The sequence below is a fragment of the Tachypleus tridentatus genome, chromosome 8 (assembly GCF_004210375.1).
Source record: "Tachypleus tridentatus isolate NWPU-2018 chromosome 8, ASM421037v1, whole genome shotgun sequence".
Lineage (NCBI taxonomy): Eukaryota > Metazoa > Arthropoda > Merostomata > Xiphosura > Limulidae > Tachypleus > Tachypleus tridentatus.
Genome location: NC_134832.1, coordinates 117,376,354 through 117,403,934, shown reverse-complemented (window position 1 = coordinate 117,403,934; position 27,581 = coordinate 117,376,354). Strand labels below are relative to the sequence as shown.

General features: G+C 34.1%; 1 protein-coding gene across 2 annotated transcripts in view; it reads right to left on the bottom strand.

Moving 5' to 3' along the window:
- Positions 1 to 27,581, bottom strand: part of LOC143223300 (arrestin domain-containing protein 2-like) — a 100,824-nt gene that overhangs the window by 68,822 nt on the left and 4,421 nt on the right. The window contains exon 2 of one of the 2 annotated variants that reach the window (XM_076451097.1): positions 18,113 to 18,154. The exons of the other annotated variant lie outside the window; for it this stretch is intronic. The gene's annotated coding sequence lies outside the window, so the exon portion shown is untranslated. The remainder of the gene's footprint in view (positions 1 to 18,112; positions 18,155 to 27,581) is intronic. 2 annotated transcript variants of the gene reach the window in all.

The window sequence follows — 27,581 nt, the reverse complement described above, 5'->3', positions numbered from 1 at the left end:
AAACAATTATATTTCTCAAATCACTGTTAAGTAACCGATAATCTAATGTTCCGTCGTGTAACGTGGCGTTTAAATGGATTATTTGTCACCCTACGTGTACTCCTATGTGAACAATTGGTTTTTATACTTTTACAGTTCGTTTCAATATTGCCGCCACGAATGACTGGCACTAATGTTCCATGTTTAATATACTTGTGTAGATCAGGTTCTGAGCTATGTTCATTCACTTCTCTTAACATTCTACCGATAACTTTACAAAAGGATGGGATAGTCAAATATCTTCTTTGATATCTAATCATGAATACACAAGCATTTTAAGTTCCGTAATTCACTTCGAAAGTTCAAAGATCACAACGACAACTGAAAGATTTTTACTATGGTTAATGAAGAATTCAAACTAATTTCAACGTAAAAACATGAAATCATTTTATATATATATATATAAAGATCTCTGTAAAATGTAATTCTACAAATATGCATATTCTAACTGAGGAAAAAGTTAGGACACCCCCACATTTATACCCACTTAAAATGGCTCAACTCACACACAGGTGTATCACACCAGGTGCACGTAATTAGAAGATCGTTACTCAGCATTCTGAATGAGGCTTGCCCTATTTAAATTTCAGACATTTAGTTTGGTGTGCGTCTGACTGTTGAAGTCAGAGTGGTCACCATGGTGAGAGCAAAAGAGCTGTCTGAGGCCTTCAGAAAGAAAATTGTAGCAGCTTATGAGTCTGGTAAGGAATTTAAAAAGATCCCAAAATATTTTGAAATCAGCCATTCCACTGTTCGGAAAACAGTCAACAAGTGGAGGGCTTTCAAAACAACTGCTAACATGCCCAGGTCTGGTCGTCCATGCAAGTTCACCCTCAGAGCAAACCGCAAGATGCTAAAAGAGGTCTCCAAACACCCTAACATATCATAACGGGACCTACAGCAGGCTCTGGCTACTGTTGATGTGAAAGTGCATGCCTCTACAATCAGAAAGAGACTGCACAAGTTTAACTTACATGGAAGGTGTGCAAGGAGGAAACCTTTGCTCTCTAAGAGAAACATCAAGGCCAGACAGAAGTTTGCCAGAGAGAATGTTGACAAAGATCAGGACTTCTGGAATAATGTTCTTTGGACAGATGAGTCCAAAATTGAATTATTTGGACACCAGAACAGAGGGCATGTTTGGTGTAAATCAAATACAGCATTCCAAGAAAAAAACCTCATACCAACATGGAGGTGGAAGTGTCATGGTTAGGGGCTGCTTTGCTGCAGCAGGACCTGGACAGCTCACAATCATAGAATTCACCATGAATTCTACTGTGTATCAGAGGGTGCTTGAGGAACATGTGAGTCCATCTGTAAGAAAATTAAAGTTGAAGCGGAACTGGACCCTGTAACACTACAATGACCCAAAACATACCAGTAAATCCGCCAGGGACTGGCTGAACATTAAATGGAGAGTCCTGGAATGGCCGAGTCAAAGCCCAGATCTTAATTCCATTGAGATGCTGTGGGGTGACTTGAAACGGGCTGTACATCCAAGAAACCCCTCAAACATCTCACAGCTGAACGAATTCTGCATTGAGGAGTGGGGCACACTTTCTTCAGACCGATGTCAGAGACTGGTAGATGGCTACAAAAAGCGTCTCACTGCAGTTATTTCAGCCAAAGGGGGTAACACTAGCTATTAGGAGGTGGGGTGTCCTAACTTTTTCCTCAGTTAGAATATGCATTTTTGTAGAATTACATTTATAGAAGATCTTGAAAAGTCTTTTCTTCAGTTTTAATTGTTTAGTTATATTCCTATAATCTCTCTGTATTGTTGAAATTGAGATTAAATATCTATATATCCAAAAATGTTACAAAAATACACAGGCTTTTATCGGGTGTCCTAATTTTTTCACATGACTGTAGCATACGCTGGCTGACCAATGTTTATGTTTTTTCAGATCACATGATCGATCATCAAATGCGTGGTTTCTATAATTGTAATCATAATGAACAAAGGTGACTGACATTAATTTTTAGCTATTTTCTCTTTTTTTTTTAACTATAACAGTTCTCTCTCTTTTTTTCGGGGCTATACTCGTTTACCACAAAAAAAATGTAATTTAAAGTAACACGTAAACATGTTTTTTCAATAATATAACATATTTCACAACAAATTGTATCATTTCACACGAGAAAACATTTGTGTTTATTGTAGTTTATTTGCTCTTGCCAATACAGTTATTATACGTACGAATTCTAACATATCCAAGAATTGCAAATCAAAGTGCTTTTCAAACACTGAAAGATACAAGCAAATAACTAGATGAGGAGTGCTTTACTGTAAATGTATTTACTTGTTGAAAGCCCTCTCTAAACGTTATCCCAAACTTGATGATATTTAAGCTGCTTTTGGTCGTGAGTGTTCCGGAAACGTGGTAATTGATAGTATATAGAAGAGGAAAAAGTGCTTGAAAAGCAGGTTGCAAAAACTAATCATAAAAATACCCGCGAGAACGCAGTCAAAATATGCATTCGAAAACATACAGAGAGACGTAACCTCAAAAACTCTATTGTAAACACTAGAAAATACATTTATGTGAATAAAGAAGTGTAGGATTACAGTAAGTTTTGTATTTATGTCCACAAGAAGAGATAACTATACTTAGTAACAACTATTTTAAAACTTTAATTCAGTATTTCTCTTAAAACACTAACACCAAATAAAATAAAACAGCTACTAAATATGGCGTCAGATAACATACAAAACTACTATACAATAATACACATAAAGATGTCCGTCTCTTTAGATTCATTTGAGTTCACGCACAGATAAAGTACAAATTTAACGAGATAAACATGTGCTGTCAAAGTAAGACATGTGCTGTCAAAGTAAAACATGTTTAAAGGTAAACTAACGATAATGTAAGTTAGTAAATTCATAATTTTGCATTCAGTCATTAAATACTAAATTAATTCTTACGTTAACAACAGTATAAATATACATCCATATACAACAGTATAAATATACATGTATACAAAATATACATCCATATGGAACTGTATTTTGTTGAAAAGTTTATGCATATACAACTATATCTTTTAAAAAAGTTTCCTATGTACAACTGTATTTTGTTGAAAAGTTTATGCATATACAACTATATCTTTTAAAAAAGTTTCCTATGTACAACTGTATTTTGTTGAAATATTTACCTAATTGCAACTATTTTGTGTTTACAAAGTTACCTATATGAAACTGTACGCAGTTAAAACGTTTACCTATACACGACTGTGCTATCTTGTAAAGTTTCCCTACAAGCAAATGTATCGTGGAAAATTTATCCACATGCAAATGCGTTATGTAATGTGTTGAAAACGTTTTGCACATATACAATTGTATTATGTTGCAAAAATTACCCACACACAACCGTACTGTTCTATAGGTTTTACTTATCCACAAGAGTATCGTGTTGAAAAGTTTACCTATGCACAACAGCACTGTGTTGAAAAGTTTACCAAGTCCTAACTTTACGGTGCTAAGAAGTTTGCTTGTATATATGCATTGTATTTTATTTAAAGAATAGCCGATTTACAACTGTCTTATTTCAACGCACCCATACTTTTAAGTATATGCTTTTTCGAAAGTTTACCTACAAACAACTAACATTATTTGTTGACATGTTTATTCCTATACACTGCATTGCCTTAGAATCTTTACTTATTTGCAACTGTATTGCTTTGAAATCTTTGCATATCTACAACTGTGCTGTTTTAAAAAGTTTACTCACACACAAATGTTTTATTTTGAAATGTTTAACCATATAAGCTGCATTCTGTTAAAACATTTTATATTCGACTTTAGTTTTTGTAAAGCTTGCCTCTCTACAGTTTTATTATGTTGAAAGGTTGAACAACATACAACTCTACTGTTTTAAAGCTTAACTATGTGTAATTATATTTATTGAATGGTTTATCCGTATACAAAATACGCTGAGAAATCAAGTTGTATATAACTATATCCTGCCCCAGTATTTACATATACACAATTATATTCTGTTTAAGGTTTTACCCATACATAACTGTATTTAATTGAAAGTTTACAAATATATAGATATCCTCTATTGAATAGTTTGCCCATGTACAAATACATTAAACTGGAAAGCTAACTCGCATACACTATACTAAATAAAAATTGTACTCATATAAAACCATATTACGTTGAAGCACTTACCTGTACACAAATGTATACGTTGAAAATTTTACCTAAGTATAAATGCACTGTAAATATTTATCTATGTGTAACTGTATTGTATTGTTAAAAAGTTTACCTACGTATAAATGCATTGTTAATGTTTACCTATTGTATTGTACTACAGCCTCTAAGTACACACAGTTAATTTAGTTGAAATGTTTACCTATTGTATTGTACTATATGCTCTAAGTACACACAATTAATTTAGTTGAAATGTTTACCTATATACAACTGCATTGTGTTAAAAAGTTTGCCTATGCGTTACTTTACAACACTATACAGTATATATATAAAAGTTGATGCATACTATATAGTGTTGAAAAGTCTACTAATATTCAACTGTATGCTATAGAAAACTTTACCCATGTAAAATATACTCTGTTAAAACACTTACCCAGACACAACTGTATCGTATTTTAAAGTTTGTCCACATATACTGTTGAAAAGTTTAGAAATGTGTTTCTGGTTTTACCTCTAGATAACTGTGTAGCTTTCGGAAGTTAGCTATGTATAATATCATTAGTTTAAAGGTTTATTGATTGGTTTGGTTAATTTTGAATTTCGCGCAAAGCTACACGGGGGCTATCTGCGCTAGCTATCCCTAATTTAGCAGTGTAAGACTAGAGGGAAGGCCGCTAGTCGTCACTACTCACCGCCAACTCTTGGATTATTCTTTTACCTAAGAATAGTGGGATTGATTATAACATTATAACGCTCCCACGGCTGAAAGAGCAAGCATGTTTGGTGGGATGGGGATTCGAACCCGCGACCCTCAGATTACGAGTCGAGTGCCTTGGTTTATTGATAAACAGATGCATTGTGTTAAGAAGTTTACGTACATACAACAGTTTTATGTTGGAAAATTTGCCCATATAAAGTTTATTAATATAAAGGTTTCAGGTGCAGTTTCACTGTGTTAAAAGTGTATGTATCCAACCGTACACTGTCGCAAATTTTGTCTTTGCACAATTATATTTTGTTGAAATGTTAACTTATGTACTGTATTGTTTATCTATATAAAGCTATATTCTGTTAACATTTTTATTCACGTATTCCGTATTGTGTTGAAATGTTCGTCCATGTGCAGATGTATTGTTTTAAGAAGTTTACTAACAAAACTATATCGCATTTAAAAGATTCCTGGATACAACTGTCTTCAGTTCAAAGTGTTCACGCATATAACACAGGTATATTCTGTTTCAAAATTTATCCATACAGAACTTATTTCATATAAAGGTTTGTTACGTACGCAACTTTTGAAAATTTTACCAATATAAAACTGTATTATACAAAAAGGTTTATATATACACATTTATATTCTGTGTATAAGATTAACTACACAGAATTAAATATTTTTAAAAAAGTTTGAATACATAGGACTGTATGCGGCTAAAAGGTTTGCACATATAAATCTATATTATATAGAAATGTCTACACATTTACTTCTACATTCTATTGAAAATGTTCAATATATACAACTTTATCATGTTGAAAATTAAACTATTCAGAACTTTACTTGTTCTTGGTTTTTCTCATATACAACTGCATTTTGTTAAAATGTTCACCTGTATATGGCTGTATTATATTCAAGCGTTTACCTATATACACATTATTGTATGTAAAAATTCAGCTATATACAACTGTATTTTGTACGAAAGATTTCCTATATACAACCTCACTATATCCAAACGTTTTTAACTGTATATAACTGTATTATGTGATTGCATTTTTAACTATAGAAATGTTTACCGTGTTGAAATATTTATCCGTATATGACTGTATTTTGTTGAAAATTTTCTGTACATGCTAATGATTTTGTTAAAACGTTTACACGTATGCAAATATACCACCACATCCCGTTTGGAGCTCTTTCCAATACTGCATTTCATGTTAAATAACTTTTTCTATTAACGCCATCACGCCTGGATCAGGATTTACATACTTTCTATTGGTTTTACCTTAGATCTCTTTCTCTATCCATAACTATTGTTAATTTTAAGCTTGAATGTAGTAATTGGCATGTTAATGTAAGATATTTTCTCTATTTCCTAGAAATATTTTTAGGGCCATGTCTATAAATTTATCAAATTTCTGGTATTATGTTAGCTAGATATGGACGATTTATTTGCTTCTTAGATATGTGTATTTGTGTCTTGTAGATTTTAAATTTTGGAGCTCACTAATAGTTGGATTATTCATGGTACTACTGGCGTAAGGTGTTGTCTGGCAATTGCTATAAATAGGGTGATAGAGTCGTCTCGATTTTGTGAGTTTTGGTATTGTCTGATAACGCCAAAAAGGTATTTTTGGCTGCACCTATAACTGGGTTTAATGTTTATTCTTTTCTCGTTTGGATTGTATACTGTCTCGGTTGTTGTGTTGTGACACTTGTCAGTTGTAATCGTGGTTACTTCATTTCTATACAAGTTTGTTGGATGTGTAGCTAGCTGTGTGCGTGCTGCCTCAGCGTAAACGCAAGATGTCGACTGTGCGTGCGAGTTTCTTGTCTCTCTGATTTTTGGTGTTTTTCTATCTGTTTTTTTTTTATGTTTGACTCGTGGTGCTGCGTATGTCTTTAGGATATGACTTGTTGTGTAGTTTATGGATTCGTGTTTTGGTATACTTATATTTCGAACACCTTTTGTAGTTCACTGTTTGTTGCTGTTGATAGTTACGGCATAAGGGTTTTCCATTTTCGTTTGAGCAGTCTCGGTATTCTCCCCCATAACCCACACAGCTTTACATGGTGCCGCAACATGTCGATATCTTTAGCAGTCGTAACACCGGGTTACATCGACTGCTGGTATTTTTGTGTCCTCTACTCTAAATCTCTGATACTACAGAAAGATATCGGTCGAAATGGTACCCTGGATATTTTGTGAAAGCGTCCAAAATCATGCTCTGGTTATCTTGAGATTTTTTGTAAATATTTTAGCAATACTCGCGGGTTTCTGAGATTTATTCAGGTTAATACGTCATCTTATGATATATTGTGTGTGTGTGTGTTTTCTGTGTTATCTCGTTTAATATTTGTTCTGTAATAATGCTAGTGTACAAAGGATTTGGTTAGCGTGGCCTGTCGCAATAATAATTTTCGATTTAACGCGTTTTTGAAATAGAAAATAGAATTCTCCGACGCAGTTGCACATGTGAGAGGTGTGCCGTATGTTCAGTTTACCTACTGGTAGCATCGTTCTTTGCAAATACCAATATTACTTGCATTAGTTATGCTTATTTCAAAATTAATTGTATTACAGTATACCAGGTATTTATATATCGCATACTTAAAATATTAATCAATGTAAATAACAGCTATTGTGAATGTAATTAATATACAGATTTCACCCTAATCATGTTTACTAAACAAAAATCGTCTTCAACTCCTCCCACTGCAGGGTGTTTATAAAATACACCACAAGATGGTGAATCAGCGTTTGTTTACATTTTAGCCTGCCAGACAGCCATTACATATCGACAATTACATATTTCAACTTTATTTAACAAATTTTATCTAATGTGATGTTCACGATCTGTTAATAAAAATAGAAAAGTGCTGTAAAATAACAGAAATTAGTGTAACGTTTAAAGCATTAACAATTTATAAATCATTGCATGGATTATACCAAAATGTCTAGTTTATATTGGTTTATGGTCAACATATCGGTATGCTCTTATTGTCAGGTTTGTGTAATGCTTTACACACCTCTTTAATGTTTCAGTATCTAAATTAATGTTGTGAAACACGTTTGAAATTTTCTATGTCCAGAAAACTTTCGGTCAGGAAATCCCTTCCTGTAATGCTATGGGAATTTTATTTTTGTTTAGCACAGCGATTTTCAGGAATTCATTATCCGCGCTAAACAGGAAATGCTGGTATTGTGTTTTAGTTCTTACTCATACTGTACTCTATGGTAAAGATCACCTACATACAACCTTGAGACTGTATATACCTTTCTAACATTCGTGTACACTAGATTAGTTGCACTTAATGAAAACATGTACGTTACGCCATGTTATTTCGGTGTTCCTGTGAATTGTGCTCAGAGCTACTGCAGTCCCTAAACTGTATTTTTTTTACCCTTCGACACAAAGACCTAATTAGCTGTATTACTCTTTTCTGCTGTTGTTTCGTTCTTTGCGTATTTGGTGTTTCATGTTTCTCAACTTTAATAAAATAATTTACACAAAAACGGAAATAACATTTGACTTCAGTCTTTAATAACTTTTAAATGCTCAAATAAAAAAAATGGTATTTTTTCCGTTCAACGTGGCTTGGCATGGCCTAGCGGGTTCAGGCGTGCGCTTCGTAATCTGAGGGTCGCGGGTTCGCGCCCGAGTCGCGCCAAACATACTCGCCCTCCCAGCCGTGGGGGCGTTATAATGTGACGTTCAATCCCACTATTCGTTGGTAAAAGAGTAGCCCAAGAGTTGGCGGTGGGTGATGATGACTAGCTGCCTTCCCTCTAGTCTTACACTGCTAAATTAGGGACGGCTAGCACAGATAGCCCTTGAGTAGCTTTGTGCGAAATTCCAAAACAAACAAACAATCCGTTCAATGACCGAACTTGAGAATGAACGTCACGCACATACAGTACGTACACAGCGAATTTTCGTCTATTCAACCATACAATGGAAACACAGATGTAGTTATGGTTGAACCCCATGTCACAGCGATGCAAGGAAAAGCATCCGTGTGGTGAGAATTGGAAAACGTAACGTTTCGAGCAGACTCTACAGTATTTTCAGAGAAAGTAAAAAAATTCCCAAAAGATCTTGTTTAGAACAGAAATGGACTCTAAAATGACACTCCAAAACCAATATGGAGTAACGTTATCCTGAAATAAACTTTCTGATTCAAGCTGAAAGTAAACAAAATAATAACCAAATATCTGAAGCAAAAACGTTGCCTTTACACCTCAAAATCAGCGGCAGTTTTCATGTTAAAAATACACAACGAAACTAGATTCAACCATACGTTTCTCCTGTCTCTCAATAGATATTTAATGGACTTTTGATCTACTTTAATAGATGTCTACATAAAATAGAAGGTTTAGGAAAGTTTGCTATGTTATATGGTTTCAAATGGGCGCCACTGTCTTTCACAAAAGCTTACTACTAAGAAAAATCGGATAGTTATTAAACTGCACACGACAATAAAGGAAGTAGGTTCTCCACCAATGTTCTTCAAGATAACGATCTACACTGTCTGGCTAAGGGTAAAATTACACATGTTTTGTTAGTTTGGCATATCTACACATAGAAAATTTATTTTAATATATTAGCCTATGAAAACTTCAATAATTTTGAAATTTATACAAAAAGAGAGACAGTACATACCTAGCAGTTTGATATATACACACACACAACACGAAGATTTAAAGTTTAAATCTTAAACCCTTTTGATAAATAGACCCTTCATTACTAGAAGAACAAACAAGGGCATGGATTACGGTAGACAACATTAATAAAAAACAACAAACAATTATATGAATTACAGTGGGTCGCATTCATATCAAACAAATAAACAAACAATGAAAAAGATTACAGTAGGTCACTTTCATATCAAACAAATAAACAAACAATGACATGGATTACAGTATGTCATATTCATATAAAGCAAATATACAAACAATAAGAAGGATTACAGTAAGTCACATTTATATCAAATAAATAAATAAACAAAGATATGGATTAAAGTAGGTCACATTCATATGAAACAAATAAATAAACAATGACATGGATTACAGTGGGTCAGATTCATATGAAACTAATAAATAAACAACGATATGGAAGAGCGCAGACCACTTTCATACCAAACAAATAAATAATAAAAGTCATGGATTACAGCACGTCATATTCATATCAAACAAATAACGAATGAAATAATTACAGTTGGTCACATTCATATCAAACAAAAAAAATAAACAACGACATGGATTAGAGTAGGTCCCATTCATATCAAACAAATAGATAAACAATGATATGGAAGAAGGTAAAACAATTTCATACCAAACAAATAAACAAACAATGACATGGATTACAGTAGCTCACATTCATATCAAACAAATAGATAAACAACGATATGGAAGAGCTTAAACCATTTTCATATCAAACATATAAACAAATAATGACATGGATTACAGGAGGTCATATTCTTATCAAACAAATAAATAAACAATGACATGGATTAGAGAAAGTTTCTTTCATATCAAACAAATAAATAAACAACAATATGGAAGAGCGTGAAGTAGTTTCATACCAAACAAATAAATAAACAATGACGTTGATAACAGTACGTCAGATTCATAACAAACACATAAATAAACAATGATACGGAAGAGCGTAAACCGCTTTCATATCAGACAAATAAATAAACAATGACATGAATTACATTATGTCACATTCATATGAAACATATAAATAAACAATTGCATGGATTGCGGTAGGTGACGTTCATGTCCAACAAATAAATAAACAATGATAAGGGAGATCGTAAACCACTTTCATACCAAACAAATAAACAAACGATGACATGGATACAGGAGGTTATATTCATGTGAAACAAATAAATAAACAATGATATGGATTGTAGTAGGTCACATTCACATCAAACAATTAAAAAGGCAATGATATGGAATAGAGTTGGTCACATTCATATCAAAGAAATAAATAAGCAATGACATGGATTACAGTGCATCAAATTCATATCAAACAAATAAATAAACAATAATATAGAAGAGCGTAAACCACTTTCATATCAAAGAAATAAACAAACAATGGCATGGATTACAGTAGGTCATATTCATTTCAAACAAATAAACAAACAATGATATGGATTTCAGTAGGTCACATTCATATCAAATAAATAAATAAACAACGATATGGAAGAGCGCAAACCTCTTTCATATCAAACAAGTAAACAAACAATGACATGAATTACAGTAGGCGACTTACACATCAAACAAACATTGATACGGGACACAGTAGGCGACTTATTTCAAATAAATCTCTTTTCGTGCAATTGACTACATGCGAACTTTAAAGTGAATGAAGTAAAAACTTATTGTTTTATTTTCCAGTTTCGTAAGATTTTCTTATGAGTTTAAGTGAGATGGGGAACATTCTATAAAAAACGGCACCTCGTTATCAGATGAATATTAATATGGAACATAACTGTATTTAACTCTTATTTAATTATGTTAAGGAAACATTGGTTCGCCTACTGAACCGATGTTAATGTCTACAGACAATTAACCAATATGTCTGGTGGTATGGGAGTTGTTGCAGCCATTTCTTTATCACAATCGAGAATAATGTATGTGTGTTTTCATACAGCAAAGCCACATCGGACTATCTGCTGAGTCCATTAAGGGAATTCGAACTCCTAATTTTAGCGTTATAAATCCGTAGACTTACCGCTGTACTGTCGGTAGGCGATCGAGAACCAACGAGAGACGATACGAGCCAAACACACCAAACTGAATTTATATGTGGAGGCTGAATCTGTATGGCTTCTGTTTTGTAAACATCAGAGTTTATAATGCTTATCAAAGTTGACTTGTTGACCTCGGTTATAATAACAATTCAGTTTTAAAATACAGGTTGTGTAAACATTGAACACGTGGTTTAAGAACTGGCTGTTTATAATAGAGGAACTGATATGAAATGAAACTAGATTTGTGAAAGTATAACATATAAAGTAAAAGAAATTTATGAAATGTATGCGTGAAATTTGAGCTTTTTTGAGAGAAAAAAAAGAATAAAAATTAATAAGAACTAGAAATACACACATTTTTAGAAAACAAAAACAACATGAAAAATATTATCGGAGTGCAAATTATGTTTATTTTCCCGAAAGGGGTCTAACGGTCTGTCACCTGTTTTAAACATTCGCGCAGTGTGTTGTCTGTGAGTCAGCCACTAGAGACTAAAATGACGTCAAATAAGGGGCAATTAATGTTTCAATTTTTACTTTCGTGACGTTAGTGACACGAGCGCATGCCATTAATCACGAGAATAGTTATGTAATCTATTGGCTACAACATGGCATGACATATGAACTTCAAAAGTAAGAAATTAAAAATATTTGTTACTCTTTAATTTCCGTTTTCACATCCAGATTGTCAAGGGATTCAAGACATTTTAACCCTTTCAAGTTTGATTGTCATATATTTACTACTAATAGAATCAGAGTGAACATGAAGGAAAAATACATACAAGTATACTAATTTAGTGTTTTCTTTCTAAGTCCTCTCTAGCGTTTCGTTTCGCATAACCCAACTTTTTAGTATATATTTTTTTCATATAAACATTCGTTTAGGCCTTGTCTTCATATATGTCGTTTCAGAATAATGATTAATTATCTAATAGGAATAAACAAACAGAAAGATGAATGAGTATGTTCATTAATTTGTATTCATCCCTATTATAATATATATATAATGATAGAGAGATAACACTTTGGAACACATGCATGTATAGGTGATAACCAGAATTTTACACTTTTCAGGATTGCCAAAAATGCAATAAAGCATATTAAATGATCATAGAAAATATTTCCACTAAAACAAATACGTTTTTCAAAATATTTATCCAACTGATTCTGGTCACATGAATCATCGTAGTGCTAGATGGCGTTCTTAGTTCCATATTACACGTCTAATTTGTTTCAGATAAATTATTACTGCAGACAATACTTATGGACTGAGGTCAGTGACCTGGTGCTTGTTATCGTCTTGTCTACGACTCAGCGTCCAACTCAAGCGGATATTATTAGTTTCTAACAATGACTTTCACGTAGCTTTGGTTGACAGTTATCTCTCGTGTGTTTATCTCGAAAGAAGTTTTGGAATGTTTATATTAACTAAGTCAAGCGTTTAATCCATCTTGGAAAAGTTGACTATATGTGTATTCGTCCGAACTCCATGAAGAGAGAAGACTATGGTTAACTAATCGCCCAGTAGATAGACAGATAAATAGATAGTCTTTTGTTCAGACTGCAGTAGATCCTGTATATACATCTCAGAAGCACACTGTTGTGTATGAGGACATATATTGCTAAAATTATGGTTTTGATATATGCGATGGGCAGAGCACAAATATGCCATTGTATGCCTTCGCATTTAACAACACAGAAACAAAGTTCTGTAAACCAAATCATTTATGTTTATATATGTTAATGTGAAAACATTATGCAAAAACCAATTTTGAGATTTGGTCGCTTTTAAGTATCAATCAATCTTCAACATCAAGATCGAGGCCTGAAATGTTCTCCAAGTGATTCATGCAAACCTGCACAATACTTTCGTGCATAGCACTTCTGTTCAGCTGAGAAGGAATATTCAAGGCTTTGTTTGTTTGTTTTGAAATTTCGCACAAAGCTACACGAGGGCTATCTGCGCTAGCCGTCCCTAATTTTGCAGTGTAAGGCTAGAGAAGGCATCTAGTCATCACCACCCACCGCCAACTCTTGGACTACTCTTTTACCAACGAATAGTGGGATTGACCGTTACATAATAACGCCCCCACGGCTGAATGGGCGATCATGTTTGGTGCGACGGGAATTCAAACCCGCGACCCTCAGATTACGAGTCGAACGCCTTAACCCACCTGGCCATGCCGAGCCATAATCGAGGCAAGAAAGCATTTGTTGTTTCAAAATTATTATATTAAGACCAGAAATATTTTTATTTCTTGGTAAAGCTTAGTATCCCTCATAATAGTTCCTTAGATTGGTTTTAATTATCCAAGTTAACAGTTTTAATTATAGGGATAAGTTGAGCAGTCAACGTTAATATTCAGGTTAGGTTTGAATAAACAGCTTTTCTTCAATATGTCAGATGTGGGTGTTAAAACTGTCATCCTTCCACAAATTAAGAAAACAACAACAAATATATATCTTTATACATCCAACAAATATATATGTTCATGTCTAGTTAGAAGAAAACAGGATATACCCAACTGCCGGACATGATAGGGGCTAGTGCAGACGCGCCTGCTTTTATCATAAATGTTGTCAGTATATTAAATAAGTCATAATTCCTTTGTCAGATACGGCGAACACGTGCAGGAATAATCTCATGGAAAGATTATTTATCCTTTTATGATGGTGAGACTAGACTGATGACGTGAGTGTGGTGAGTTTCCTCTGGAAAACACTGGCAGTGTTAAAACTCGAATATATTTCCAAGTGAAGCTGGTACTTTTATTCACAATCAGAGTTGTCGTTCTCTTCATCGAGTTCAGTGGTCTAGAGCTGTCTTGTCTTCAACTGTAGTTATGTAAGTACAGAGGAGCCAGTCGTTCTTAATAAGACACTCATATATCAAGGAACCTTGTTTTTGTCATTATTGTCTGCGCTGTATCAACCTCTGTCTCTATCAGAATTGGAACTTTGAAACTCAATTACACTCTCTGTGCACGCGGGATAAACGGCTAGGCCAGATACTCCGTAAGATACGAGTACGGCTGACCCTTCTGACCTACTGACTAGAAAAAAAACGTAAATTATTAGTACCCGCCACCATACGAACTTTGTATGGTTTGTTAGACCAGAGGGCGGATTACATTCTTATAACATGCCTACGATTGAAGATGCGAATCTTATTCAGCGGTATCATGTCTCGAACCACGAACCTTTCTATTTGTATCCCGACACGCTTACCAGTAGGCGACGTCCGGAATGTTTGTTTAAATTACGTCTGATTTATTCTAACTTTATATATTTACACCGAAACTTCTGTTTTTGGTCTTGATTATTACCTATTAGTTTCATTTTTACCCACGACTACCAATGTTGTTCTCGCACTGGTAGCAATGTAAAACGTTTCCGTTAGCAGGCACACCATCATATTCCTTTAGCTAATGCTGGTAAGTCGCGAAGAATGCATTACATAATGCTTTAAGTTATCGTTTGCGTTCAGGAAAGCAATCTACTATCACTTACAAGTACGTCCCTTCGTTTTAGAGTGACGACAAACAACATGACAGCCCAGCACGAGAGAGCCCGTGTTGGGAGTGTAAGTATTCTAACTTTAAGCAGGAAATAAAAACATTACGATGAACTTTTGGTTTGTAATTTTAAAAGACATTTTTGTGAAAATAGGATTTAGAACTTGCCTGAGCTTATTTCTCAGTTGAAAGCTAAAGTCACCAGTAAAAATCAGAAGAAATGCAGAAAGTTTAAGAGCATTGAAACTGTAACACAAGAGTGGTGTGAAAGTTTTCAAATAAATCATGAAAATACTGTTAGTAAATAAATTATATAAAGGTGCTTTCATTTTGGAACAATTGCTTATATCTTAAAGTTCCAGTAAAATCCGTAAAGAACACAAACAAAACAATAAGAATAGAGCATTAAATACAAACAAGATTTGTCTGAAAAACAAACCAATAAAGGAAGCTTTACGATATAGAAAGAAAGAAACTCATATTTTACTATGTACATAAAAAAATTGTCCTTTAGTCTTGAATATTTCAATAATAAGAAGTGTAAAAAACATCTAAATCAAAATAAGGAAATATAAATGGGATCATCAAAAAGTATGGAAACAAGGTTGTAACGGGAGGGCTAACATTACAACACTTGGTAGCTTTTGGCATGGTGTAACCTCGAAACGGGTGTGGCCATCGTCCGTCTATTCATACTTCGTATGCTTTCTGTAAGTTGGTACTTTTTCAAACTGAATTAAAGGTATATATAGTTAAATTTCTCTGCTATAAGCTTTGTTTCAGCAACCAAGTACAGATATATGTAGGTGATCAAATTACGTGACCCTAACTAAATGCATGATATCACACTTTGTTTATGAGAGGCATTGTAAAGAGTGGATCAAAAAATATTATCAAAATTATTCATTTCTGAAATTTTTAAATTTATTGAGTATTTAGAAATGATTAGGTACGTGATCCAACTCAATTCAAGTCTATAACTGGATCAAAGTTCAAAGTAAAATACAAAGTAGCAATGGATAAAATGATTCTCACACCTACTTTAAGGCTGTAATGTCAGCCCACTCATACCTATCTTGCTTCCATACTTTCTGGTACTCTAATTCCTATTTCCTAATTTTTTTATTTAAAAATTTACATTTGTCTCATAGTTTTTTGGATACTAAGTTGCCAGAGTGACTGGGTTATAGGCTTATCCTTCTCTTAGCTTTTGCTGATATATTTGCTATAGTTTTTTTCATCTAGCCAGGGTGGGAGCCTTTTCTTTGGCTGGATTAATGGCTACGGTTTATTTCGCATATCCAGCATTGCTGTTTCTAACTTTATTCTTGCAATAATGCTCTCTTCACTGGGACAAAGATTGTTCAAGGTGATCAGTATGAGATTTTCTCATTTTTTCTCGCTTTGTTTCCTTGAAAAGCATATTTTAAAAACTACACTATTTCAAGTACAAACGCAGATATCAATAGGTCACACTTAGTTTGAAACAATGAAAAGGTACATTATACTACTCATTGTTCTGGTTTTCAGTAGAAAGTGCTTGAGAAAAGCTGTGTCAGACTTCGGCAATGGTAGCGTTCGTCTTTATGCAGGAGACTCACGTCTTAGGCACTGACTTGCTTTGTTCCACACAAAACCTTTGAATCATATGTACAGCTCTGAACCTTTGCTTTCAAAGATAATGTCATAGTTAGAATCGAGATATAGAGAATCTACGTGGCCCACATTTTTTATCTAGCTGATACAGCTGCAGACCAATCACGCAGCGCGTATGCATAAGCAATCTTGCACCCCTGATATGAGGACGGGTTATTGCTTGGCAACTCACAGAGCGTGCTCCTGATCATAGAATATGGTTATTAGTTACTCATTAAATTTTTTATATACTCTGCTGACTTTCTTAAACGCTTTGGTGGCTAGTTACTCTAAGGTTGGTTTGTTTACTACTCAACAGTATGTGTAAAGTTTTACAACGTTTGGTTCACATGCTGTTTGCAGCATGCTTGATACTTTAATACGTATTGCACATATTGCGCATTTAGCCCACTCCTACTATAAGTACAACTGTACTTATGATAATAATAGAGAAAAAACTTAAGACATTGTTTCTGTTTAGTGCTAATAAAAGTACGGTTTATGTTTATAGAAACAAAAATATGTTTTGTGTTTAAAGTTAACAAATATTTGTATGTTTCATATTTATAGCTAAAGGTATGTATCCAGTTGAAAGGTTAAATGTTTATAGTTTTATTGTAATTAATAAGAAAGCTACACAACAGGCAGAGCACAGATAGCCAGTTGTGTAGCTTTGTGGTTAATTCCAAACAAAACAAAACAAACTGAGGGGCATTTTTATAGTTAATAAATACATGTTTTATATTTATAGCTAACAAAGATGTGGTTTATGTTTATAGCTAACAAAAACATAGTTAATGTATTTTCGCTAACAATGGTATGATTAAAGTTTGCAGCTAATAAATATATGTTTTGTGTTCATAAATAATACGTATATGATGTTTTATGTTTATAGCTAACAAGGATATAATTTCTGTTAATGATTAAAAAAGGTAACATTAACTTATGTACAGTATAACAAATGCCAAAACACTAATTCAATTAGTTTCATACATAAACATAGAAACAAATTTGCTAAGCTAAGGGAAAATATCCAAATCAACGAAACACCACCAATCTAGTTTTAAGTGTTTCCACTAAAACGAAGCCATTTAGTTTGAAGAAGTTTGATAAAGCAGATGTTGTTAATTCATTAACACGTTCAGAATCGTTAAAAACTAGATCAGAAGAGGATTGAACTGCCTTTTTAAACAAAATAATTTCTTTTAGAGAGATATTCAATACAAAACAGTGCACTAAATGCATATATTTGGAAAATCATTTTGAACTACAAGAGGATAAAAGATTTACCTAGATTTATGGTTTGATTCCTGCGGATGTACTAGATCGTTCCTGGAAAAAAGAAGCAATTTAAAATAGAGATACGTTATGTGATATCGACGTCTCTCTAGCCAACTATTCTGGAAATAACTATGGAAGTTTTAATATTTACTTGTATAAATGATTGAAACACACGTTTCACAAGCAGAGTTCAAACTGAAACGTTTTTATACAAGTGTATCATGAACCACGATAGTGGTTTATAATACAAACTGCAACGAATTGCACAAACTCCTAATAGAAATTCCGATCAAAAATAACTTTAAACAGTAAAGTTTCAGTTCAATTAACGATTTAAAACTTTATTACTGACTGATAAGGCTGTACACATATAAAAATGCCCCCCAAAAGCATGCATGTTAGGCTTACAAAGAAAAGAAAATTCTCTAGAAACAGTCCTTTATAATTGTTCTTTTTTTTTTCTTGCTACCTACAAGAAAAACAGCTTGGTATATTACGCCAAACCTTTCATAGAATACTCAATAATGTATTGCGAAGATTGTAGGGACAATGAAAAGTTGATTTGTTTATTCTGTATTCCACATAAGCTACAAAAAACATCATAATTCACGTGTAAACGATGTTATTGGAAGATAAATAAAATATGGGAGTTTAAATACCTGCAAATAAGTGTTGTTAAGAAAGGTAACAAGGCGAGAGGTGCTGTAGACATTGTTTACTCAATCTACAAATCCCTATTTGACTTCACTTAATATAACTGTAGGTAACAGCTTGGAGCCATAATAAGAGTTTGTAGTTAAGCAGAAGTCTACACAAAGGGCTATCAGTACTCTGCCCAACACGGGTATCGAAACCCGGTTTCTAGCGTTGTGAGTCCGCGGGCATACCGCTGTACCGAACTTTAAGGTAGTAATGTTTAAAATATCTTCGTCTCTGTTTCCTTAATTTTTACCATCTTTATTTGCAGGTTTTTAAATTCCCCATTCTTTTACTTAACTCCAGACACAAAAATATTCCCCTCGGTGGAATCAGCAGATAGCCCGATTTGGCTTTGCTATAAGAAAACACACGCACACACAAAACATATCTTTTCGTTAACTCTGCGAAGTTAATTGTTATACTTAACTTACTTTCGCCATGTACTGTGCAAATGCGCGTCTCTTAAGTGCTAGTTACTGTAACTTTCTGAGTGTTTGTGTGCGTGTGTTTTATTACTAAATACATTCGAAATCATTTGTACAGGGTGGCCCGTAAATCCCTACCCATCCATATGTTATTATGTTATGTCATACTAATGATGAGTTGAAGGCAGCTGTTACCTCGGCATTTGGAACAATAACCCCTGCTATGTTGAGGAAAATGTCTCACAGAACATGGCGTCGCATAATATTATGCAGAGAGAATGAGGGACAGCACACAGATACACTGGATACATAAGATATATGGATTGGTAGGGACTTACGGGCCACCCTGTAGAATAATACACAAGTAGGCGTAGTGTTAGAAATTTTATAAATGTTTCTTAGGCAACAAAATCAGAGTTAATCTTAGTTCTTTACATGTATGTGCGAGTAAATTACATTGTTTAAATAAAATATAATGAAACTAGATTATTATACGTTTCGAGGCATCATGTACCAGTAGCCTCAAGAACCGTAGTTTGACATAAACAGATTCTAGTTTCTAAACATGGGATGGGTCGTGTGTCAAACTTCCTGGTAATTATGAAAAACATAGAAATAAAAATCTGTAAACACAACATTTAATATCTTATAAGGAGCTGTTTAATTAGCATTAAGCCCACTTCCCAACATAAACTACCTAATAATACGTATAAAGGTTCCGTTATTACTCTTGTGATGTACCAAGAATTCACGAACGATTACTCATACTGGATTGTTTTACGCTGGAGCTGCAGAAAGTGGGTGGAGGGTGGTGTTTCTAAAACTGTAGAAAACACTACTTTAAACTACACTGTTATCATAACTAAAATGTTTCATATAATTCTAAATTTCAAGTATTAGATAATCTTTCATTTCCCAAGGATTACTGCCGTGAGAAACAAGTGAATTTCTTTGAAGACGAACATAAGAAAAGCGTTCACCCCTGACATTTCCACACTGTTATAAGTAGTGCAAATAACACTAAAGTTTGAAGTTCAAAGGCACTTATCTAATTCTGTACTGTTTTATTTCCCACGCTTGCATTGAAAATTTGCTCAAACCGTGAGAGTTTCATTCATATGTATATATATACATATACGTTCAACTAAAACATTCATTTGTCTTTGTTAAAGATACACATATTGGCTTGCATGAATCGTACATAAAGCACGCTGAACATGAAACACCATTGTTGTTTTGTTTACTCTATGTGCTCTTGAAAAATTCACCCCCCGTGGCTCAGTGGCATTTATGCGGGCTTACAACGCTAAAAATGAGGTTTCGATTCTCTTGAAAATAAACTTTATCTCAAATTTTAAAATTATAACAAAGTTTCTTCATAAGCAACATTTGCAGTTTGCTTTCCATTTACCAACAAATAAAGATTTTGAATTGATCCCACTCTTGAACAACTTACATCCAATCAATCATGAGAAAAGCATGGTTGTTTGAGAAACTATCCAGCAACGTTCATAATTTGACCTCGATTCCCTTTAGAACATTCAATATTGTTTAAAGCATCGACCTACCAATATTGTTTGAGATTGACTCAATAGGCTGGGAATAATTAATCAACAGGCTTTACAAAAGAGTAATACGGTAATTTCAATTTTGACTCTCTTAGGACGTTTTACATAGTTCATATTGTTTACACACAAAGTTTAATTGAGATTGGCACGGAAGAATTAGGGTGCAAACAAACACACAAACATAGTAATATATATATTACCGACTGATTTATGAGATCAGGACATTCAATTTTTCTGATCTGTTTTGTCCACACGGAATATACTGGAACTTCTACAAACTTCCACTGCAAAGGTCTACTTACATTATATAACATCAGGTGGTCAGGCTATATAATAATCTATTTTGCATTCAAATAACTTTAACTTTCAGTCAGAATAACTTTGCATTATAAATGGAATAACTCCGCTGTTAAGACACATTCACAAATTAAGCATGAAGTTCATAGAAAATTACACTTTACCGAATGTTTGCAAGGTTTGAAAATAAAGATGAATACTTCTTATACAGCTGTATATTCTATATGGTTATACACAGGGACGTATATTACCAGATGTTCGTAAAGTATTTTCACGGAGGAATCACACCCTATTACCTGCAGAGTTACATAAACGTACATGATATATTATTCTAGATAGTTAATTTCAAACTGTTCTACATCGTTAAACACAGAAACATACACTACAGACTATATATACTACATAGCTCCACACAGAAACGTACACGAAAAAAAATGTTCTGGATAGTTCCATACACAAATATACATAACGGAATGTTCTACAAAGTTACACAGAGAATCGCCCACGACAGAATGTTCTAGATAGTTACGCACAGAAACGTACAAGACAGTATGTTATACACAACTACAAATAGAACCGTACGTGACAACACGTTCTATATATTTACACACAGAAATCTATACGACAATACACAGTTACATACAAAAGAATGTTATACACAATTACAGATAGAAACGTACATGACAGAACGTTCTATATATTTACACACAGAAATCTATACGACAATACACAGTTACAGAAAGAAAGAATGTTCTACATAGTTACACAAAGACACGTACATTACAGAATTTTTTTATAATTAATAATTACACAAAAATGTACCCGTTGTACATGATAGTTTCACAAAAAATATAAATGATTTTTGAGTATCAAACTTTGGTTATCTGGGAATAACAAAGATATCATTTTTTTTCGACTTGATTGGCATTAACTGCTGTGGCAAAACAGTAATAGGTTGCAAATAAGCAACTAAGCCTCGAAATCAAACGCTAATGGAAAAATGATTTGATTTTATAGAAGATATGTTTCCATTAAACATGTTGTGAACATTAATTGTGGTTACAGTTGTTTGTTTGTTGTTGTTCTTTCTGTGAGATTTAGAACCACACAGTAAATTACCATTATCAGAAATTAATATAAACAAACGTTCTAGATGGTTACACATTAAAATGTACAAGGTATTCTAGATGGTATATACAGGGATCTATAGAACAAGATATTCTATATGGTACATGCAGGGATCTATAGAACAAGATAATATAAACGGTACATACATGGATCGATAGAACAAGATAATCTCTATGGTACATACAGGAATCTATAGAACAAGATATTCTAAATAAGTGCAAACAGTTATATATAAACATAATCGAATGTTCTGGATAGTTCCACACAGAGCTGTAGACGACCGAATACTTTACTTGGTCACGCATGGTGATGTAAACGACCGGATGTTCTAGATGGTACGTACAGTGATATAGACGACCATAGTTACACATAGAGATGTAGATGGCAGGATGCTCTACTAAGAACCCTATAACCCTAGCACTTTCGAAATCGATCGGGTTACAGAGTTTATATTCATTTCTATTAAAACTTCTTTAACCTACGTGTTTTTCTAACATTACAGATGTTCTAAATAGTACACACAGTAATGTAGATGACTGGATGTTCTTCATAGTTATACAGTGATACAGAAGACTAAATATTCTAGATAGTTACAGATGACTGTTTTAAATAGTTACATACAAAAACGTACGTATGACGGACATAACCAAACATTCTATATGGTTGCACACAGAGTTCTACTTTGCCCAAAATGAGCATATAATTCCATTAACGACCCATACCCAAAGTATACAAGGAGTCTAGAAAAATTCGTGTTATTTGTTTATTATCTGCAACAGCAGCAAGTACGAAAATCTACTCGTGTATTTTTCAAATCCCTTGTTACTTTTTCTCTACTGTAAGCTATATTTCTTTGTTTCGTTCACAGGGATCATATTTTACTTTAAAGTGCCTTTGAATAAAGAGTGTATACTTTGAATCGTTCTTGCTTTATTTTACAGTGAACATACAGCCTAAGGACATTTAAGTTACAAATATGTCTTACTTTATCACGTACTTCCACGATACAATCTTTGTTTTGAATCTTTCTTCTGGAAAGTTCTTTGTTTATCTTGATCTGTTTTAAAGACATTCTTCACTTTAAGCCTTTCTTCTTGTACTTTTTGTCGTAAAATTCATTCTACAAAATCACTACAAAACTTAATATACAAAATACCCTTTAATTGAAATACTTTTTATCCTTCTTTACTATAAGAGTTATTTGACAATATATTAAGTCATTCTTATTATACATTGCATATTTTCACTAACAAGTAGGGCCCTGACATGACCAGGTGGTTTAAGGCGATCGACTCGTAACCTGAGGGTCGCGGGTTCGAATCCCCGTCAAACAAACCATGCTCGCCCTTTCAGTCCTGGGGGCGTTATAATGTGACGACCAATCCCACTATTCGTTGGGATAAGAGGAGCTAAATTAGGGACGGCTAGCGCAGATAGCCCTTGAGTAGCTTTTCGCGAAATTCAAAACAAACACCTCATGTTTAATTATCAGGTCATCCTAAACACACTTTTAGAGAACATTTAAATCCAAATAATTCATTTGCTTACTCAAATATGCTTTCACGATAACTATTTTCGTTTCAAAATGTTTTTAGTTTCCTTTTTAGACTGCATAAAATAATAATATAGTATTTATTCAACACTTGAATTATTTTTCCATGTTGTTAGCGTTAAAACCAAAAATATTTCTGTATTTTATTTTAAATCAGAAGTACCTGTTTTGTTTTAATTTACTAGAAATGTAATCCCAATTTCTGATTGTTTATTTTTGCTTTTGAATTTCTCTCAAGCTACACAAGGGCTATCTTCGCTAGCCCACCTTAACATAGCAGTATAAGACTATAGGGAAGGCAGCTATTCATCACCACCCACCGCCAACTCTTCAGCTACTCTTTTACCAACGAATAGTGGGATTGACCTTCACATTATAACGCCTCCACAGCTGAAAGAGCGAACATATTTGGTGTGATAGGGACTCGAACCCTCAACCCTCAGATTACGAGTCAAGCACACTAACCACCTGGTCTTCCAATATGAATAGAAGCGAAAAACACTGATGACAGACCACATTGTAAAGTAACGGCACTTATTCATCAGACGTGTTTTACGAAAATCGTACGAAACTACTTCATCTATTTCTCTAAATTACTTAAGTACAGTAAAGGACTCATTGTCGAAGAATATTAGATATAGGAAAGGAAAGTTGTCATCCGTGGACTGATTACCACACACTCTCCAGGTGAAGGTCGATAATATTTCATCCACTAGAAGACTTGTTACTACCTTTTCTCCTGGTGGAAATTGGATTATCTTGCCATCTATATAACACTACTTTTACCGGGATAATAAATTTTCATACCTCTACGGCGATAAGCCAGTAATAAGTTTTTAAGACTCACAACATCACTGGTTTACGAAGCAAATGCTGTGATAAAAGATTTACTTCTGTAGTTTGTGTTTTACGCTTAGAACTTTTATAGCAACTAGAAAACAAAACAAAACACCCGGATATGGTACCATAGGAACATATGAAACTGAATATAAGACACCTATTTAATTGAGTATGAGACACAGACGACCACTTACTGTTGTACTTTATAAAAATTGTCTCTCAGATGATCTGATGCGAACAGCGATTGAAGTAAGAATGTATATATTTTAACCTTGCCACTAATGAGATCCGATTTCGTCTTTTGTAAGTGGTCTACAAAAGTCAGATATAGTTGAAATTGCCATAAATGGCTTAACAAAACCGTGTGTCGGAGATATGGAAACAAAAACCCTCCTTACTCAAACTACGTAAATTTCAACGGATATTTTAGAATTTTTCTCGGTTTTATTTTTACCTTAACCTTCTAGTCTCAACAGGTAACCATGCTACGTGAGGTTCAGCAGTTTCTAGTCTTAACAGGTAACCATGTTACGTCAGCTTCAGCACTATATACTGTCCAACTTACTGAACTTAGCTGACATTTTAAATTTTGACAAAAACTCAACTGTTCGTGAACAACAAACATCTCAGCAGCTGATTTCTAAGATTTCCAAAACATTTTGCTTGCAAAACATAAGTATAAAAAAGTTGACGTCCATACTTAACTGTTTCATATGACTATTACGAGTTTGTATTCAAGTATCCAATGAGATAACAAGTGTATGTAACACACAATCCTCGAATATGAACTGAAATGACGGGTGTAACACACCGTCCTCGAATATCCAAAGGAATGATGAATGTAATGTACTATCCTCTAAAATCCATTGAGATGACTAGTGTGACACACCGTCCTAATATCTAACGAGACGACGGGTGTAACGCACGGTCCTCTAATATACAATGAGATGACGAATGCAATGCACCGTCCTCGAATATCCAATGATATGACAAGTATAATGCATCGTCCTCGCGGTTATTGTAAATAAATTTAATTCGAGAGATCTGAACATATCCCTCATCGTTTCGTAATTAAACAGTATGTAATGATTTTGACGCATATTACACTCATTACATAAGTTTATAATTAAAGAATATTCACGTGTAAATCATTTTCTCTCTGGTTTTTAAGTTTTAGAAACTATGATCCCATAAATACAGTATATCTTACATAAGACAGTTTTAAATATTGTTGTAACTTAAAAGAGTGATTATAAAATGAATATCTTTTTAGCTACGTTTGTTTCTTGAATTTCGCGCAAAGCTACACGAAAGCTATCTGCGCTAGTCGTCCCTAATTTTGCAGTGGAAGATTAGAGGGAAGGCAGCTAGTCATCACCACTCACCACCAACTCTTGGACTACTCTTTTGCCAACGAATAGTGGGATTGACCATTACATTATAACGCCCCCACGGCTGAAAGAGCGAGCATGTTTGGTGCGACGGGGATTCGAACCCGCGACCTTCAGATTACGAGTTGAACGCCTTAACCACCTGGCCATGCCGGGCCCCTTTTAGTTAAGTAAATATGATTGCTGGTAAGCAGTGGCTCAAATTCCTCTTGGTATTTTCAAGTAATACCGAACTCAGTTGCTTGCATTATATAAACCATAACTAAGCCTTTTTTAAATACCAACATTTAAACTGAGAGTTAACTGGCTAATCCCCCCGCTAGTACAAGGGTAAGTCTCCGGATTTACAACGTTAAAGTCAGGGTTTGATTCCCCTCGGTGGGCTCGGCAAATAGCCCGATGTAGCTGTGCTATAAGAAACACACAAACTGGCTACTAAAGATTAATAACACATATTTCTCATAACACACTTACACAATAACAGTTATATTACTATGTCTTCATCTGATATATGTAATTAGATTATTGTACACATGCAAATTAATACATTCCTCTTTAAGTATTCTACCAGGCGTGGCTTAGTGGTTAACATGCCCAAACTGATTATACAAGCGTACCGTTAACCACATTAATGCGTTTCGCACTTTGGGGCAATGGGTGCGTTACAGGGATGTCGGTCAACTACCAACATTCAATAAGACAAGTTTAGACCAAGAGTTAACAGTAAGTGATTTAGACTAGCCGCCTTTTCTGTAGCCTATCTCTTTACAATTATGGATGACTAACACAGACAACCCCTAGTAACTTTGCTCAACATTCAACAACCAAACGAATTACTATTAAAACTATTTAAATAAATACATTTTTTAAAAAATCGTTACATAAAACTTAATATATGCTGTGAGGCTTAACGGAATTCACATAATTTTAATTAGTCATTTCTGATGCACGATGACGTTAGCTAAGAACATAATGATAGACAGGGTCGAAAGACCTTCACTCTACCTCATGATCGTCAAGCTTATTGTCACGAAACTGGACTTTTACGGTAGCGTACGATGTGGCTCAACAGAGCAGACGAGCCCCTCAAAAAAAAAAAGAGAAAGCAGTCCAGTCGTAAAACATACATATGAGTAATATAGGTAATCTTATGATCACAGTTTTGGTACCAAACTACTTAATTCATGTTTGACAATCTATGCAATCTTAACTCAACGATATCAATCTGCGGATAGCGGGGTCGAAACCTTGCGCCAAAAATGCTCGTCTTTTCAGCCGTGGAAGTGTTATGATGTGACAGTAAATCCATTTATTCGATAGTCAAGTTTAATCCAACAGTTGATGGTGGACGTTGCCGAAAATTAGCCCTAGTGGCTTTGCCATAAAAAACAAAAGGGGGAGTTTAATTGTCATGTTCAGAACAGTTTTGATTGGAGCTTGATAGTTTCAGTAACAAGCACAAAGAATAGGGGTAAGAAAAATGATATCCGTTCTCTCCGTGTAATGCTGAGATTGAAATAGTTATGCTTCCAGAAGTTAAACCTGTCGGAAAAGAAAGCTGAACAAAGACGTTATATG